This window comes from Anomaloglossus baeobatrachus, chromosome 6, assembly GCF_048569485.1.
Source record: "Anomaloglossus baeobatrachus isolate aAnoBae1 chromosome 6, aAnoBae1.hap1, whole genome shotgun sequence".
Taxonomy (NCBI): domain Eukaryota; kingdom Metazoa; phylum Chordata; class Amphibia; order Anura; family Aromobatidae; genus Anomaloglossus; species Anomaloglossus baeobatrachus.
The window spans coordinates 254446438-254465207 of record NC_134358.1 but is presented as its reverse complement, the minus strand read 5'-3'; positions in this window follow the sequence as shown (position 1 = coordinate 254465207).

Genomic DNA, 18770 nt, shown 5'->3' with positions numbered 1-18770 from the left:
GCGCTGTTCAAATTCACTGGGGGACGGATGCAGGGGACAGCCGCGGCAGAGACAGCAGGACTCGTGGAGGTGAGTATGTGTTTATTTAATTTTTAACATGTCACGTGACTTTCTCCGGCGCGTGTCACACTGACCCGCATCCACACTACATCCGAGTGGTACGGGTGCGGGCCGTGTGACACCCGTGGTCCCGGAAAAAAACTGACATGCTGCCGTTTTGAAAAAATGGACACACGTAAGTACGGAACGGACACACGTTCCGTTCCGAAATACTTACGTGTGTCCTAATCATTATGATTACCTAGGTCCCCGTGTGCACGTGTCTCCGGTACGTGGAAAAAAAGGCACACACGTTCCAGAGACACGTGAGTGTGGCAGAGGCCTAATGGAAAGAGGTCAGTTTTTTCATTTATGAGTACGGGACAGACATCTAAATTAAGACTATGGTCTCACTCAAACTTCTGTTTTTCATGTACGAGTGCAATCAGTGGCTTTCATAAATACCCCTTGTACCTGTGAAAGTCTTTTGGGTCATTCACATATTGAGGAGACATGTCCAAATTTGATCAGAGACAATCCAAAAAATCAGGCCGTTTTCTTGTACGTGGAAAAATTGTATGTCTGATTGAGCCTTAAGTATTACTGGCCATGTCACAGCAGAGCTCTCCAGCCCAGAAGGTGCCGGTCGTAGCTGGCATGGGGGAGCTCAGGCTGGGCCCGACCCCCGCGCAAAGGGAGCAGGCAGACATTCCGTATTGGGAGCGGCAGCAGCGCCAGCTGGGCCGGGAGATCGCGGCACGTGAGAGGCAGAAGGCGGAGGTGCCGGCCCGGACCATCAAGGAGAAGGAGAATCTTCGTAGCGCCACCTATCGGGTACGGGGCCCGACCTATGAAGGCCAAGTCTGGCAATTTGACCCCAACCGTGGATGGGGGTTTATTTATGAGCCCGGCCTAGAGGAGAAAGTGTTTGAGTCCCGCAGGGACGTGTACCCGCACCTGCCCGTAGGTCACCTGGACCATGACCTGGAGCCCGGAGAGCTGGTGAGCTACACCCAGCATTGCGGAGAGAGGGGCTGGTTCACCCTTAATGTGAAGAGGAGGGTGAGCCGCAATACCCAGTCCCCTCCCCCGCCATACAGTCCAGAGGAAGAGGAGTGTTAAAAGGTAGCGGTTCCCGGCTACCATACTGCCCTGTTTATTCCCATAGTTTTACCCCGTTTTAAAATGAATATGGCCGAGAACTTTCAGGCCACCCAATAACTTTTGGGTTTGTAAATAGTCCCGGACCACCTTTCCCATCCTACAGTCTCCATAGAGGCTGGTTGGAGGAAGGGCCTGCGGCAGAGGAGGCCGAGGTCCCGTCACCATGCAGACCGGTGACAACCCTCTGGGCCAGGGGTCCCCTGGACGTGGGGCCTCTGAGAGACTGCCGGGTAAAGAACTTTTTACCCGGCCCATATGGGCAATACCCGGACCTGACCCGATTCCTGGACTTGGGAAAAATGGGTGCTGACCTGGTTTTAGAGGCAGCATCAAGGTTTAGGTTTGCTTGTGTAGGCAAATGGAAGGACCCGGTCCCATCCCGTTCCCGGTTTAATAACATGTTGGTAACGTTTAAGCAAAATGCCTCCCGTAAGGGATGAATACAAAACTTTCTTGATTGTAAATACTGTTATTATAACTGTACATATGTTCTCTTTTATCTTTTCCAGTTACAAAATAAACGGTGGTGGTCGGACAGCCCGCGGACGGTCTGTGGTTAACCAAGGGAGAGTGTGACGCCCTGGACTAGCCAGGTAGTCACAGGTTGACCCCCGCATTACACCTGTCCCCCAATAAGGAGTCATCAGCCAACCACAAAAACCCTAGTCACCTCCCTCAGTGCTTGATGGACACACAAGGGGGCGGAGCCAGGTGGTTGGCCACGCCCACCGAGGCGTTCAGAGGGCCTGAGGCAGGAAACACAGCGGCAGAGTTGAGTAGTCAGTTCAGTTGTGAGAAGTTCAGTTTGAGAGTTCAGTGGAAGAGGTCAGGCCTGTGGAACAGGCCTGTGACGGACTGACAGGTGTGAGGGTTGTAGCCCGAACACCTTGGCTAGGAGGCAAGTGGAGGCCTCTGCCTGCAGGAGCCGGAAAGATGGCTCGGTGGAACCGTGGTGGACAGGGACAGGGAAGTGGCCCGCCGGTACCGACCCGGGGAACCGATTCGGAAACCGGAGCACACATGGGGGTACTCAGACCCTGAAACGAGGTCCAGAATCCACTGGACTGAGTTAATTCACTGATTGCGGTCTGGACTATAGGTCCTTTCCCACCCAAGTCCCGACTGAAGACAACAGCCCACCGAAGGGGATAGAAAGCCACCGCACAGGCAGAGAGATCCCACGGGCCAGTGTCTGCGGGCAAACGGGCTCTCCCGACATATACACAGCCGGGGAGCGGACTCCCGTCGCTGAAGCTCAGGCAGTCTACATCTACACAACACGGTGCAGGAGAAAGGCAGAGACCACCATCCGAGTGGAGGACCCAACCGCAGCCGGCTGCGGGCACCGACCACCATCAACTTGGTTTACCAGTGACTTGTGTGTGTCAATAACAGTGAGTACAACAGTGCTCTCTGGAAGTGCACATCGCCCTGCACCGCCCAGCCATCCCCAACGGGTCCCGGGGGCCATCATCCCTGCCCACCAAGGGGTTAACATCTTGCTGCATTACCATCCCCCCGGGTGCCCCGAAACTGCAGTGGTGGTGACTACCTTGACCACATCCCGCGGGTGGCGTCACGAACTCAAGCGCGGCTCCGGCCGTGCACCTACCAAACCCCCACCGAAAGCGCCAGAATCCCCTTTCAGAGCGACGTGACCCCGGGTTCGGAGGCGCTCGAGCCACCCACCAACGAGCCCGGATCTGAGCGGCTCGGCTGCGGCCGAGCGCGGGGCGGTACAAAAACATGGATTGCACCTGGATGACAAGTGAGAAAAAGATTGTCCCACTTTTCCGGATGAAAATTAGGCCCATTTTTTATACTGTTGTGGGACTCTAGACTATAGGCCGTGTCACACACAGAGATAAATCTGCGGCAGATCTGTGGTTGCAGTGAAATTGTGGACAATCAGTGCCAGGTTTGTGGCTGTGTACAAATGGAACAATATGTGTGGCACCCCAGGGTTGCCACAGTAACAACACAAAGGGTTAACTCCCCACACACAACACCAAGACCTCCTGGCCAGAAGGGGGAGACCAAGCTGCTTCCCTGTATATTCTGGTGGGGGGAGGAAATGGTCAGGAGTTTCAGTTTGGAAGTTCAGTGCAGAGCACTGAGGAGAAAGGATCTGCAGGTTGGAAGCTGGCTTTAGCTCACCTCAGGATCCACTGACCAATTCCAGGCCTAGCTGAGGGTCTGAGGAAAGGAGAAAGCGTACACAGAGGAACATTCCTGGGAGGCAGAGCATTGCTGAGCTCATCTCAGTGGAGCACACAGAACGGATGCTGGATCCGAGACTGCAGGTTACATACTGCACAGTTACCACCAGAGAAGTGAAGATTCTAGATCTTTCACCTGTACCACAGACACAAGCAACATAGGAGAGTTCAGGAACATACTAGGAAGGACTCGAGTTGCCTGTCAGGTCGGTACCTAGGAGCAGAGCAGAACCGGCTGCATAGTTCATACAGCAGCAGGGCCACAGACACACAGTGCAGGCAAGGAAGCCAAAACGGCCCAGCTGGGTGGGAGAAGCCCTGAACCCCTCACAGACTCCGTGGACAGTACTCTGCTGAATACCATCATCAGTAAAGGACAAAGAAACTGCAAAACCGTGAGTCTGCCTGTTTATTGTGCTTGTGTCCTGCACTCCCCTCATAGACTAACACACTGCCCCGGGGAAAAGGCTCAACCCGTGGGGAGCCGTCCCATCTCAAGCTGCCTTCCATCACCCCGGAGGTTCTGCAGCAGCGGTGGTCATCTCTGATCACATTCCACGGGTGGCGTCACGAACATAACCCCCCTTTTTATTGTGGAACCAGGGAACACAGACCGGGTCACGACACCGTGATCCCCTTTCCAGAAGCGACCCCTTGGCCCGGTTCTGGGTATCCCCTTAACCCCTGGCGACACAACTTTGGCGTCACGAACAGGATGCGGACTGGACCCGGCTGCAACCCGGGTGACGTGCGCCTGTAAAGACTTATTGCATAGCATAAAAGACTTGCCCTGTGAATTGTTGCAACAAAGAACGTACTTTACACTTTGCAAAGATACCTGGAAAATCCAAAAACATCATTGGTAAAATTTTCCAGGCGCCATCTTTAATCGCGCCATTAGCTGCTACGCGCGGGAAAACATCGCGCCTAAACTAAGACTCCGCCCACCGCTCGCAGAGGAGGTGCGCTCGGTGCTGCGGCCCAAACGAAAACGAAGAAAAGTGTCCCAGGCTTGCTGTCAAGAAGACTGGTGAAATTAACTAAGGGGGCGCAAAGATGTCGCAGCAGGGAGACGCTGTTGTACCCAGCGGTGCAGCGGCACCTATCATGCCGTTCCTGATGCCATACACCCCGGGTGCAGTGTGGCTGCCGCAGTACTCAGGTGAGCCCAACACACTTAATGACTTTATCGGAAAGCTAAAAATCTACTACAGCATGTACCCCCTGACAGAAGCCCAGCGTGTTGGTATGCTTATGGGACAGTTAACTGGCAATGCCCAGCGGGAGGCTACATCCTGGCCGGACGATGCAAAGGACACTGTAGAGCATATAATAACTGGACTAAAAGCAGCTTTTGAATCCACTGCTGGCAGCCGGGCTAAAATGAGGTTCTTTGGATGCAAGCAAAAACCTAGAGAGAGCACAAGAGACTTTGCCTTAAACTTGCAGGAGGCGCTCAGAGCACTTAAATTAGCAGAACCTGCCTTAGCCCCCGGAGCAGATAAGCTGCTGATAGACCAATTCCTGGATGGACTCTCATCCCCTTCCCACCGGGGACAACTGAGCATGATGGTGATCCAGGATCCAGGACTAACATTTGCCCAGCTAAAGGATAGAGCCATCCGCCTCCAGCAGGTGGAGGAGCCGCAGGATATAGACTCTGTTCAACACCTTACAGTGGCACCCCAGCAGCCAGTAGTGCCGGTGACATCGGCCATGTCAGCGGCTGCTGCTAACCACCTGGAGCCCATCACTAATGAGGCTCTCCATCAAAGGCTTGATGCCCTGACAGACACTGTTGCTTCCATGGCTAGAATCGTCCAGCAGCTGCGTGGATCCAAGTCTGCACCCAAGATTGAGATGGCGACCAGCAAGGAGGATGTCCCGTGGATGAGGCCTAGGAGATACCAAGCGACGAGAGGACGACCCAGCGACCGCTACCAGCCGGATGGACAGCCAATTTGCCGCCGTTGCAAGGAGCCAGGTCACTTTGCCCGTGAATGTGCTTTAAATGGGGATCCCCTGGGGAGGCGGGCCGCTCCTCAGGAATGAACTCTCAAGGTCCTTCACCCTGGCACGACAAGTATGTGGGGGGACGTCCAGTCATCCCCATCGTGCTGGATGGCATTCCGCTCAACGCCTTGCTGGACACTGGTTCCCAAATAACATCAATTCCGCATGTACTTTATAAGAGGTACTGGGCTGATTCAGACGTTAGCAGTGGTCCATCTAATGTTGCATTGAATATATGGGCTAGCAATGGTGAATTAGTACCACAGGTTGGTTTCAGAGAAATGACCATTAAGATTGGGAGAGTAGAATTGCAGAATCAGGGTATTATCATTGTTGATGTTGACCGACGAGAACGTGAACCAACTATGCTGCTAGGAATGAATGTAATTGAAAATTGTTTTGCAGAGGTAATTACTGTCTTGCAGCAGATCGTCGAGACTGCCAAACCTGGGCAACAGAGACTCCTGCAGAAGGAAATTAAAGCCTTGATGCTGAAGCAGCAGGTAGAAATGTCAGGAGGTGAAATTGGCAGTGCAAGGGTAAGTGACCCAATACCTATTGTAATTCCTCCCAAAACAGAAATGCTGGTCTGGTGTAGAGCCGCAATAGGCATCAGAGGGCGAGACTATCAGGCCCTGGTAGAACCCGTGTACTCAAACAGTAGGCCCACTGTACTGACGGCCAGAGGAATAGTTGAGGTACATCGGGGAAGAGTGCCAATACGCCTTCTAAATTGTGGGGAAGATGAGGTCACCCTACCAAAGTATGCTACCATGGCTAAGCTATATACGGTTGATAACAACGCCATCACCACAGTTGAGCCCTTGAAGCCGTCAAGTCAGGCGGAAGACAATGGCTCAGAGGGAAAGCTGGAGGATTGGTGCCAAAAGCTACATGTAGGCACCGATTCTACACCCTCCCATCAAAAGCATGGAGTATACAGGGTAGTGAAAGAATATGAACAAATATTCAGCAAACACCCATTAGACTTTGGGCAGATCAAAGGGGTAGAGCACACTATACCCACAGGTAACCATCCACCCATAAAGGAGAGGTATAGACCAGTACCACCGGCTCACTACCAATGCGCCAAAGACATGCTCAAAGAAATGAAAGAGGCAGGGGTAATAAGAGACAGTTGTAGCCCCTGGGCAGCCCCACTAGTGCTAGTTAAGAAAAAAGATGGGACCATGAGGATGTGAGTAGACTACAGACGGATCAACCGCATTACACACAAGGATGCATACCCATTACCTAGGATAGAAGAGTCATTGGCTGCATTAAAATCCGCTACTTACTTTTCCACCCTAGATCTGACTAGTGGGTATTGGCAAGTTCCTGTGGCAGAGGCTGATAAGGAGAAGACAGCGTTCACCACGCCGATGGGCCTCTGTGAGTTCAATTGTATGCCGTTTGGACTCTGCAATGCACCTGGAACCTTCCAGCGTCTGATGGAGTGCTGTCTAGGACATAAGAACTTTGAAACTGTCCTCCTGTACCTGGATGACATCATAGTCTACTCCAAGACCTATGAACAGCATCTACAAGACCTGGCAGAAGTGTTTGAAGCCTTATCCAAATACGGCATGAAAATCAAGCCATCCAAGTGTCACCTTCTAAAGCCAAGGGTACAGTACCTGGGACATGTCGTGAGCTCAGAAGGGGTAGCACCAGATCCTGAAAAAGTTACCGTGATCAGAGATTGGTCAAGACCCACCAGCGTGAAAGAGGTGAGGCAATTCCTGGGACTGGTGGGCTACTATAGAAGATTTATAAAAGGGTTCACGAAGCTAGCAGCTCCCCTACAAGACATCCTGGTAGGACAGTCAAAGAAGTCTGCAGCCCGAAATCCTCCTTTCCAGTGGAGTGATGAGAGAGAAGAGTCCTTTAAGAAGTTGAAGTGGGCACTGACAGGAGAAGAGATCCTGGCATATCCAGATTACCATCAACCCTTCATTTTGTACACGGATGCCAGCAACGTAGGACTGGGAGCAGTATTGTCTCAAAGGCAGGAAGGCAAGGAGAAAGTTATTGCCTTTGCAAGCAGGAAGCTCCAGCCTACAGAAAGAAACCCAGAGAATTACAGCTCCTTCAAGTTAGAACTACTGGCAGTAGTTTGGGCTGTAACAGAGCGTTTCAAACACTACCTGGCAGCTGCAGAATTTACCATCTTTACTGACAACAATCCGTTGACCCACCTGGACTCTGCAAAATTAGGTGCGCTGGAACAGCGATGGATAGCCCGACTGTCAAACTACAACTTTGTCATCAAGTACAGGGCAGGCCACAAGAATGGGAATGCAGATGCCTTATCCCGGATTCCACACTCGGGGAACGTGGAAGAGGAACCGGAGGGACTGGAAGAAATTGAGCTGCCGGCCTTTCACCGTCCTAAGGTGGGACAGTATCAACCGAGTGTCTACCAAAAACAACAGCAGGCAACTCTCAACCCATTAGCACACCACGGATGGGCTGACACACAAGACAGCGATCCAGCTGTGAAGCTAGTGAAAGAACTGCTTACACAACAAGGTGCATACCCTAATCAGAATGCCCCAGCTGAGACACAACATCTCTGGAAAGAGAGAGGTAAATTGTTCCTGTACCAAGGGAAGCTCTGTAGAAGGCACACCAATCCAAAAACACATGAGTTGGTCTGGCAGATCATCGTGCCCAAGAGAGACGTCAAGATGGTTCTGGAAGCTTACCACGACGGTGCTGGTCATTTTGGTTGGAAAAAGTTGGAAGTGCTCTTAAGAGAAAGATTCTACTGGGTTGGCATGAGAAAATCAATTGAAGATTGGTGTAGAAAATGCGGACCGTGCAACCTCAGAAGAAAGGATCAACAGAACCAGAGAGCTCCACTCCAGTCCATAGTAACCAAGCAACCACTCGAGCTAGTCGCATTAGACCACGTCAAGTTGTCACCAAGCCGGTCTGGCTATGTCTATGCCTTAACCATCGTGGACCATTACTCACGCTTCTTAGTGGTGGTACCCGTGAAAGACCTTACAGCTAGAACAGCAGCTAAAGCATTCCAGACGTACTTTTGCAGACCCCATGGTTACCCAGAACAAGTCCTTGCAGATCAAGGTCCAGCTTTCGAATCACAGATCTTCCAAGAATTCTCCAACATGTATGGCTGTAAAAAGATCCGCACAACAGCATACCATCCCCAAACAAATGGCTTATGTGAGAAGATGAACCATATTGTGATTGACCTGTTGAAAACCTTACCAGAGTCAGAAAGAAATCAATGGCCAGAGAAATTGCCAGACTTGGTGGACTTGTACAATCATGTCCCGGTGAGTTCTACAAACTGCACCCCCGCTTACCTCATGCGTGCAAGGCCCGGTAAACTGCCAATTGATTTAGATATGGGAATTCTGAAGCCAGATGCAGAAATTCAAGAATCCAATTGGGATACCCTACGTCAGCAGCAGTATCGCCAAGTACAAGAGTGCGTAGAGAAAAGTCTCCAACAAGCTAGGGGAAGACAGGAGAGAACCTTCAACCAGCATGCTCTAGCAACCCCATTGCAACCTGGTGACCAAGTTCTCAAGAGGAAACGGCGCACAAACAAATTGGATAATCAGTGGGAAACCACCCCATATACAGTCTTACCATCCAGTATGGATAATCCCAAAGTGTGTCTCATCAGTAAGGATGAAGGAAGGACATCAGCTGTCGTGTCAAGAGATCAACTCAAACCATGTCCTGAAACCCTGAAGACACCAGAAGTCACCTTACCCGTACAGGTACAACCTGTCAAGAAGGAAGAAGATGTATTCCATACAGTCTTAGGAGATTTCCCAAAAACATGGCCAAATTACTATGGAGCAGTAGTAGTCCCAATGATCGCCTTCCCTCAAGTGGCGGAACCAGCATCAGAACTCGTACCACAAGAAGTCTCAAGACAAGAAGAACTGGAAGTTGAAACCGTAGAGGAAGAACAGATTCCTGGTCCCAGTGAGCTTGCCAGTCCTACAGTCAGTCCACCATCCTCACAAGTACCAGAAACACCAAATAGGTACACTTCCACCCACACCATTATGCTAAGTACACCCAGTACACCAGCAGTACGCAGGTCACAGCGTAGTACTCAGGGTCAGATACCAGCAAGATATAAAGACTAACGTGGAATTGCATATAAAATGTACATATGTTATAACGTTTATATGAAAAACCGTAACAGTTTAGTGTACAGAAAAGGTGAGAGAAGAGTGGTGTAAGGTGGCAGCATGGAGAGTTACAACTTGATCACATTGTTGGTGGCCCGAGGGCCGTGAGGTCTACTGCACTTACGACCAGAGTAGAGACACCTTTAAGAAGCGTTTGCTTGTTTAAATGTTTATATAATTGCAACGTTAAGATCAAAAGCCCAGTACCTACAGAGACTATACTGTATGAACACTTATATATTTATGAACATTTTGGACTCTTTTTGAGCTTTAAAGGTTTTTGTATTTTTTCCTTTTGAGACTCTGTATTTATATATACACTTGTTGTTGATAACTTGTTTGTCTTTCACAGTCCCGGAGTACTGTTCTTCACTAAGGGGGAATGTGGCACCCCAGGGTTGCCACAGTAACAACACAAAGGGTTAACTCCCCACACACAACACCAAGACCTCCTGGCCAGAAGGGGGAGACCAAGCTGCTTCCCTGTATATTCTGGTGGGGGGAGGAAATGGTCAGGAGTTTCAGTTTGGAAGTTCAGTGCAGAGCACTGAGGAGAAAGGATCTGCAGGTTGGAAGCTGGCTTTAGCTCACCTCAGGATCCACTGACCAATTCCAGGCCTAGCTGAGGGTCTGAGGAAAGGAGAAAGCGTACACAGAGGAACATTCCTGGGAGGCAGAGCATTGCTGAGCTCATCTCAGTGGAGCACACAGAACGGATGCTGGATCCGAGACTGCAGGTTACATACTGCACAGTTACCACCAGAGAAGTGAAGATTCCAGATCTTTCACCTGTACCACAGACACAAGCAACATAGGAGAGTTCAGGAACATACTAGGAAGGACTCGAGTTGCCTGTCAGGTCGGTACCTAGGAGCAGAGCAGAACCGGCTGCATAGTTCATACAGCAGCAGGGCCACAGACACACAGTGCAGGCAAGGAAGCCAAAACGGCCCGGCTGGGTGGGAGAAGCCCTGAACCCCTCACAGACTCCGTGGACAGTACTCTGCTGAATACCATCATCAGTAAAGGACAAAGAAACTGCAAAACCGTGAGTCTGCCTGTTTATTGTGCTTGTGTCCTGCACTCCCCTCATAGACTAACACACTGCCCCGGGGAAAAGGCTCAACCCGTGGGGAGCCGTCCCATCTCAAGCTGCCTTCCATCACCCCGGAGGTTCTGCAGCAGCGGTGGTCATCTCTGATCACATTCCACGGGTGGCGTCACGAACATAACCCCCCTTTCTATTGTGGAACCAGGGAACACAGACCGGGTCACGACACCGTGATCCCCTTTCCAGAAGCGACCCCTTGGCCCGGTTCTGGGTATCCCCCTAACCCCTGGCGACACATATGTCCATGATTTCACTGCAACCAGAGATCTGCCAAAGCTTTATCTGTGTGTGTGACGGGTCCAAGCGTTGAGTGTTGTTATAATGCACAGAACTAACCTAAAATCTTAATAAACCAGTTTGTTAAGCTAAATGTTCACAGCTGTTAGCAGGTAGGTAGCGCCAGCATTCAATTTTGTCATCTCCTCTATAGTTTGTTTTATGAGGCTTACCTGTGTATTGTAAATGATTCCTGCACACCTCTTATTAGAGGCTATAGTTAAAATAATAACTCAGGAAATAGTAAAATGTAATTGTCATGTTACTGACATTTATTGTGTATCCAGTACAGGGTTATTATAATGTTCTTCATTTTGGATAATCCTAATGTGTGCAAGAAAATAGTGAGAAAAAGGTGTAACTTGTTAAGATCAGTAGTTGAATAATGCCGATGTTTCCCATTCAGTTTTTCAAATATGATTATTGTAAATTGTGAAAACAATTTAAAGGGATTTTACGGAATGCGTCATTGATACCTTGGATAGTTCATCAATATCAGATTAAGGGTACGTGCCCACGATCAGTACTCACTGCGTCCTGGATGCAGCGGGTCCTGACCTGCGGGGCTGCAAGTCTCATCCGCATGAGAACACAGGAGACCGCAGCTGCTCATACCCATGATCAGGGTTCAGTGCGCTGCGGTCTCTTGCTTGTGTTCTCCCTACGGAGGACGCATGCAAATCTGCAGCAAACAATTGACATGCTGCAGTCTGGAAAGATGCACCACAGGTCAGTGTTTGCTGTATAAAAAGAAGCACAGTGGGCACGGGATTTCTAGAAATTCCATCCACTGTGCTCGTACTGTACAATGCAGCGTTTTGGACGCAGCGAAAACACGCTACATCCAAAACACTGCAAACATTGATCTTGGGCAACGCACCCTTTTAGGCTATGTGCGCCTGTTGCGTAATTTCATGCGTTCACGCTGCGTATTGCACTGCAGCGTAAATGTATGCTTCCTGCGTCCCCAGCACAATCTATGAAGATTGTGCATAATCCATCCGCACATTGCATTTGAGAGCGCAGCGATTTGCATGCTGAAATTTTGATCCAAATCGCTGGGCTCAAAAAAACAACATGTCACTTCTTTGGTGTGCTTTGGATGCTGCTCCATGCAATGTTCAGTGCAAAGGAGGATCCACGGGACCGTGCACCGGACTCCCCCAGGGAGACTACCAGGAGTGAACCCCTATACAGGGGCTGTCTGGCGGCCACCCCAGAGGGCCTAGATGCACAGCAGCCGGGAAACAACAGGAATACGGGTTAGTGTCCTTAAGATGTCCATGTAGGATAGGGAGGCTGATCCAAGGGTAGATGTAGGCTGAAGGAAATAAGGACGGATAAGCGGAACCGTGTACAGGTGCCGACTGGTGGTAACAGACGGAGTCCGGGATCAGCGAGGCTGCAGACTGATGATACCAGGTGAAGTCCAGAACCGGCAACGGGTTCAAGCTGAAGGAAGGTGATGGGATCCACAGCAGATCATCACTGGGGAATCTCCTGGAAGACCGGTGGGCTGGACACACACAGGCTGGCAGTCGGGATCTGTGGGCAGAGACAGGGTTAACCTGGGTACATGACACAGAGGGACATGAACACCTAGCATAAGAGACAAGGATACTAGTACACGTTGAACAGGCACCGCCCGCATGGAAAAGGAAGTCTTATATACCCTGTACCTGTTATCAGCCATATCCTGTTTCAGAGACGATGGCCCTTTAAGAGAAGGTGAGGGAGAGTGCCCGCACCCTAGTGCGCATGTGCGAAGCCCAGGAGCCAGAGATCAGTGCAGGAGGAGGAGACACAGGAGAGCTGAAGGCAGAGTCCCGGGCTGCAGCAAGATGGCAGGGACGAGGAGCAGGGAGCACGAAGGAGGCTGAGGAGGGGGAGTGGGAGCAGCCGCCATGGTCAGAGCGCACGTGGAGCGGGTCGGTGAGTGAGGAGCGGCGCTGAGACAAGTGGCGCCGTAATGAGCCGCGCCGTGGCCCCGTGATCGTTACACTCCCACTCTGTCTATGGGAGAAGCAGCATCCCGAGCTCATGAAATCGGCTTCTATTCTGCAGATGTGGCGCCCCTGACCTGGTCAGGCACCACTGAGTACTGCACCCATGCTGGGGACAGTACAAAACAGGTAATCCAGAAGGCTGACCGAGGTGTGACTACACAGGCGCATAGTGATCAGGTCTCACACATGTACCTTTGAGAGAACCCCTGGGGATCCCAGGAGGGGGCGAAGCCTCCATCTCCACTCGAGGGGTGGAGGGGGCGAAGCCTCCATCTCCACTCAAGGGGTGTGGTAGAGAGCCTGGTTGCTAGGTGACGTAGGCAAGAACAGGAGAGGAGGGAAGAGTGAGCCAGTTTAGTGTGCAGCTCAGGGAAAGCAGACGTGAGGAGCAGACCCTGGAGCTGTTGCAGTCTAACAGCGTCCGCGCAGTGACTACCGACGGGGGAGAACGGTCACCTGGGAGTGCTGCCCGAAATCCACACACAGCTAAAGAGAGAGCAACGGAGTGGAAAGTAAGGAGACTGTCAGCGAGAACCAGGCCCAAACGGGTAGCAGGTCCCAGTGCAGGGATAGATTCACCTTTCCTTTGCCAAACCTGCATGAGGGGGCACTTTACACCCCCAAGACAACACCACAGAGTCCGCAGCCACGTAGCAAAGTGAGGGCCCATAGCTCACAGGAGGCAAGCAGCCGGAGTGATCTGGTCCAGGCTACAAGCAAACGGGCCAAACAGAAGGGGAGAGAGGCACCAGCAACTTCCCTGGGCGACCCCAGCAGGGCTTCAAGCAGGGGTTACCCCAAAAGACAACGGGCTAAGGAAGGCGAGTTGGTAGCCACCCTCATAAGTCAGCCTGAAGGACACCTGGTTCCAGCCTGGTTCATCCCAGCTACGCCCGGGTTACTCACCCTGCCACCATCAGTGAGTAAAACCCCTGAAAGACATCCTGCTTGTGCGTGTGAGTTATTCTGCGACTTGTAGTTCCACACACCTACACGGGACCCTGGGGCATGCCTCACTCTCAGGAGGCTATTACAACTGACTGCACCTACCATCAGCCCCAGGCACCCCTAACCTGCAGTGGCGGTCCCCACTGACCGCAATTCTGAGAGTGGCGTTACGACAATCAACATAGAGGAATTCCTACCTGTGACAAGATCCAGCCGAGTGGAGTCCCTGAAGGTAATGCACTGCTGCACCGACACCGAACCTCGGGGCCCCACACATCTGGCGTCACGAACAGGATAAGGACTAGACCTGTTCAGACAGGTGACCATGTGCCTGGGCGGTCCGCTTGGAAAATTGGAAGCGCCGCCATATTGCCACCATGAAAAGCGCGCTGAAAAACAACAGCAGCCCGCGCTGGGAGAAGTTACCACCCACGAAGAGGAGTGGCTACCCAGAGATCCCCTGAAGAGTCCTGACCTCGCAAGTGATGAGAGCGGAGGCGTTCAGAGACGTCGGGAAGGAAAGGGAGCCAGAAGCCTGCTGCTGGAAAAGGCAGAGCAGAAACTGATAAGCCTGCTGTTGGGAGAAGAGTTCAAGGCAGTGAAGGAACTGGCACTGAGACTGCAAGGAAGAGTCGGAGGTCTGCTGCTGAGAAAAGATCTGCAGAGCGGCGACGACGTGGTGAAGATGGCGTCTGAGGATGGGAGCCCAGAGCCGGGTTCCGCTGCCTGGTGGTCCTGGGAGCTTGCCCAGTTCAGTGACCGACTGGAGGCGAGGATCGTGCAGCAGATCCGAGAGGGACGTGCGGAGCTGCAGGAGATGGCTGCGGCGGTTCAGGCCTACGAGAGGGGAACCGCACGACGAGTGCCAGACCGAGCGGCGACGACACAGACCCCGACGATGTTACCGATGGGTGAGTCCGGTGTTGCCCCTGTCAGCGCGAGTGCCCCGACCCTTGCTGCCATGCCCGCGGTCCCTGAAGAGGCGCCCGGCGCTGCAACGCTGAATCAGGCCGCAGCCACGCCAGGTGCGGCCCGCCGAGCCCAGGCCGCCGCAACGATGCCCAGCCCGGCCCGCAAAGATCCGGCTGCCGCCGCGACCCTCCTCCACGCCGCAGGTGTGACGCTGACCCAGGCCGCCGCCATGCTAGGCCCGGCCCGCCAAGACCCCACCGCAGCAGCGACGCTCGTCCGCGCCGCAAGTGAGGTGCTGAACCAGGCCGCAGCCACGTCAGGTGTGGCCCGCCAAGGACCGGCTGCAGCTGCGACGCCAATCCAGGCCGCAGAAGCGCCCAGCCCGGCCCGCACAGATCCCATCGCAGCTGCGACGCCAATCCAGGCCGCCGCAGCGATGCCCTGCTCGGCCCGCACAGATCCCATCGCAGCTGCGACGCCAATCCAGGCCGCTGACACGCCAGGCTCGGCCCGCCAAGACCAGGCCGCTGCCACGCCAGGCTCGGCCCGCCAAGACAAGACCGTACAACTATTTACCCCGGCCTGCAAGGCCAGAGCAGACACCGCTCCCCAGCCCAAGGAAGTCCCTGCTAGGAAGTCCCTGCTGGGGGAGGACCCCGAATACTGGAAGCTGAAGGCTGATCTAGAGGCCCACTTCCCAAAGGAGATGGTGGACCGGTATCTGCTCCCTCCGCATACTCACAGGAAGACTCTTGCAACATTCATGCCAAAGGGTCCCCTGCCCTGGCCTGCTGATGAAAATCCATCCCTAGCGCTGCCACAAGAGGAGTGCCCAGAAGAACTAAGGGGGAGGGGAGGCCAGGAAGCTGAGAAGTTGACCCCAGAGCCATCAGCAGTGGATGCAGCACCAGCCCAAGAGCCCGAGATGCTGCCGTACTCCCGCTGGGATGAAGAGGGCCCGACATCCTCCGCTGAGGAAGAGTTGCCCAGATACCTCACCTGGGAGCCTGCAAGCAGTGAAGTAGCAGCCAGGCAGGACCCAGCCCGCAAGACACGGCGCCGCAGCAGAACAAAGTTTTCCCCTGCACAGCAATCTCCAGATAGAAAAGACGAAGTAACGGCCAGAGACTTAGAGGAAAAGCGGTCCTTGAGAAGAGCCAAATCGCAGGTCAGAGGCCCCCTTTGTCGTGGAGTAGTGGAAGACTTCAATCTAAAGTCTGGATATGGCTTTATAGTAGCCCCTGGTGTAAAAGAAGGCATCTTTGTGAACAGAAGGGATGTTAGAGCCCATTTACCTAGAGGACATCCAGGAAGAAACCTACAGACAGGAGACTCAGTGGAATTTACAAAACACCAAGGAGAACGCGGATGGTACGCACTAGATGTTACACCATGCCCCAAAAATCCCTACAGTAAACCTGCTGTCTTAACACTACAAGATAAAGAAAGAGAAAAAGAAACAGACACAGAAGAAGAGGAAAGAAAATACAAAGAACTTATTGATGAAACCACTACACATGATGACGACAGGTGCCACAGCCCTACAGGCCCAAGCCCTGGTAAGGAGGAAGAAGGAGAAAAGTCCATGTAAAGTAAAGTAAGAAGTACAGCAAGTTAAAGTACAGTTTTGCAACGTTTACAAGTTCAAGCATGTGCCCACATGAACTTATGTGAGAAACCCTTTTGCACTCTAACCCATGAACCTTAAGGCTATGAACTGGCTATAGCCACAAACTCTCGCAGTGTTTATAGTTACCCCAGAGGTACAACCACTACCAGGGAGCACGCCTGTTTATGGGGCCTGGCTCTCCACCACAAAGAGGGTACCTGGTCAGCACCAACTGTGGAGGCCGCCTCTGCATCCTGCCAGAAGAGGCTGAAGGCGCGGCTCCACCAGGCCAGGTATACCCTGAAACCACCAGACCATGAAAGCCGCCTCTACATCCTGCCAGAAGTGGCTGAAGGCGCGGCCAATGGGAGAGGGTTTAGGGTGGGTTAACGGACTTGTGGGTGGAGGGTGGTGATGTATGGTACCTGATGGTTTTGAAACGTTTTACCATGTTTTACTGTTTTACGCATTTTAAAATGTTGTCTTGCAGCCCGGGGACGTGCTGGTGATAACTAAGGGGGAATGTGGCGCCCCTGACCTGGTCAGGCACCACTGAGTACTGCACCCATGCTGGGGACAGTACAAAACAGGTAATCCAGAAGGCTGACCGAGGTGTGACTACACAGGCGCATAGTGATCAGGTCTCACACATGTACCTTTGAGAGGACCCCTGGGGGGATCCCAGGAGGGGGCGAAGCCTCCATCTCCACTCGAGGGGTGGAGGGGGCGAAGCCTCCATCTCCACTCAAGGGGTGTGGTAGAGAGCCTGGTTGCTAGGTGACGTAGGCAAGAACAGGAGAGGAGGGAAGAGTGAGCCAGTTTAGTGTGCAGCTCAGGGAAAGCAGACGTGAGGAGCAGACCCTGGAGCTGTTGCAGTCTAACAGCGTCCGCGCAGTGACTACCGACGGGGGAGAACGGTCACCTGGGAGTGCTGCCCGAAATCCACACACAGCTAAAGAGAGAGCAACGGAGTGGAAAGTAAGGAGACTGTCAGGGAGAACCAGGCCCAAACGGGTAGCAGGTCCCAGTGCAGGGATAGATTCACCTTTCCTTTGCCAAACCTGCATGAGGGGGCACTTTACACCCCCAAGACAACACCACAGAGTCCGCAGCCACGTAGCAAAGTGAGGGCCCATAGCTCACAGGAGGCAAGCAGCCGGAGTGATCTGGTCCAGGCTACAAGCAAACGGGCCAAACAGAAGGGGAGAGAGGCACCAGCAACTTCCCTGGGCGACCCCAGCAGGGCTTCAAGCAGGGGTTACCCCAAAAGACAACGGGCTAAGGAAGGCGAGTTGGTAGCCACCCTCATAAGTCAGCCTGAAGGACACCTGGTTCCAGCCTGGTTCATCCCAGCTACGCCTGGGTTACTCACCCTGCCACCATCAGTGAGTAAAACCCCTGAAAGACATCCTGCTTGTGCGTGTGAGTTATTCTGCGACTTGTAGTTCCACACACCTACACGGGACCCTGGGGCATGCCTCACTCTCAGGAGGCTATTACAACTGACTGCACCTACCATCAGCCCCAGGCACCCCTAACCTGCAGTGGCGGTCCCCACTGACCGCAATTCTGAGAGTGGCGTCACGACAATCAACATAGAGGAATTCCTACCTGTGACAAGATCCAGCCGAGTGGAGTCCCTGAAGGTAATGCACTGCTGCACCGACACCGAACCTCGGGGCCCCACACAGACACACTGCATCCATTACACAGTGTTTTTTTACAGCGATTTGAAGTGCACATGCACTGCCAAATCGCTGCAGAATTTTCAACATGGACACTACGCAACATGCGCACATAGCCTTAAGGGGTCAAACATCCCACACCTCCACCAATCAGCCAAACTACCTTAGCAGCTACCTAACCTAGGAAACAAGTAATAAACAGTAAGATTAAAAATCCCTCTGTTCTTGATAAAAAAAAAAGTATGGCACATGGCTTAGTTGCTTGTTTTTAGAAATACTTAGCAATTTTACACCTTCAAGAAAATTAATCCATTTAAGACTGGAAAACGTGTGCAGAAATCTCACCACTACACCATTTAGGCTGGGGCCACACGGGGATTACTGCGATCCCCTCGCATGACACTCGGCTCACGCTGGCAGTACAGCAGAGTCGAGTGTCATGCGAGTGTCCCTGCGACTAAGGTCCAATCGTGCGAGCGGACCTCAGCTGCGGGGGGCGGACCGGCTCTGAGGAGGGGAGGGCCGGTGCTCCTCCGTAGCTGGCTATTGCCAGTCTCGCACTGCACTCGCGGTACACCGGTGTACTTCGAGTGCAGTGCGATTTTTC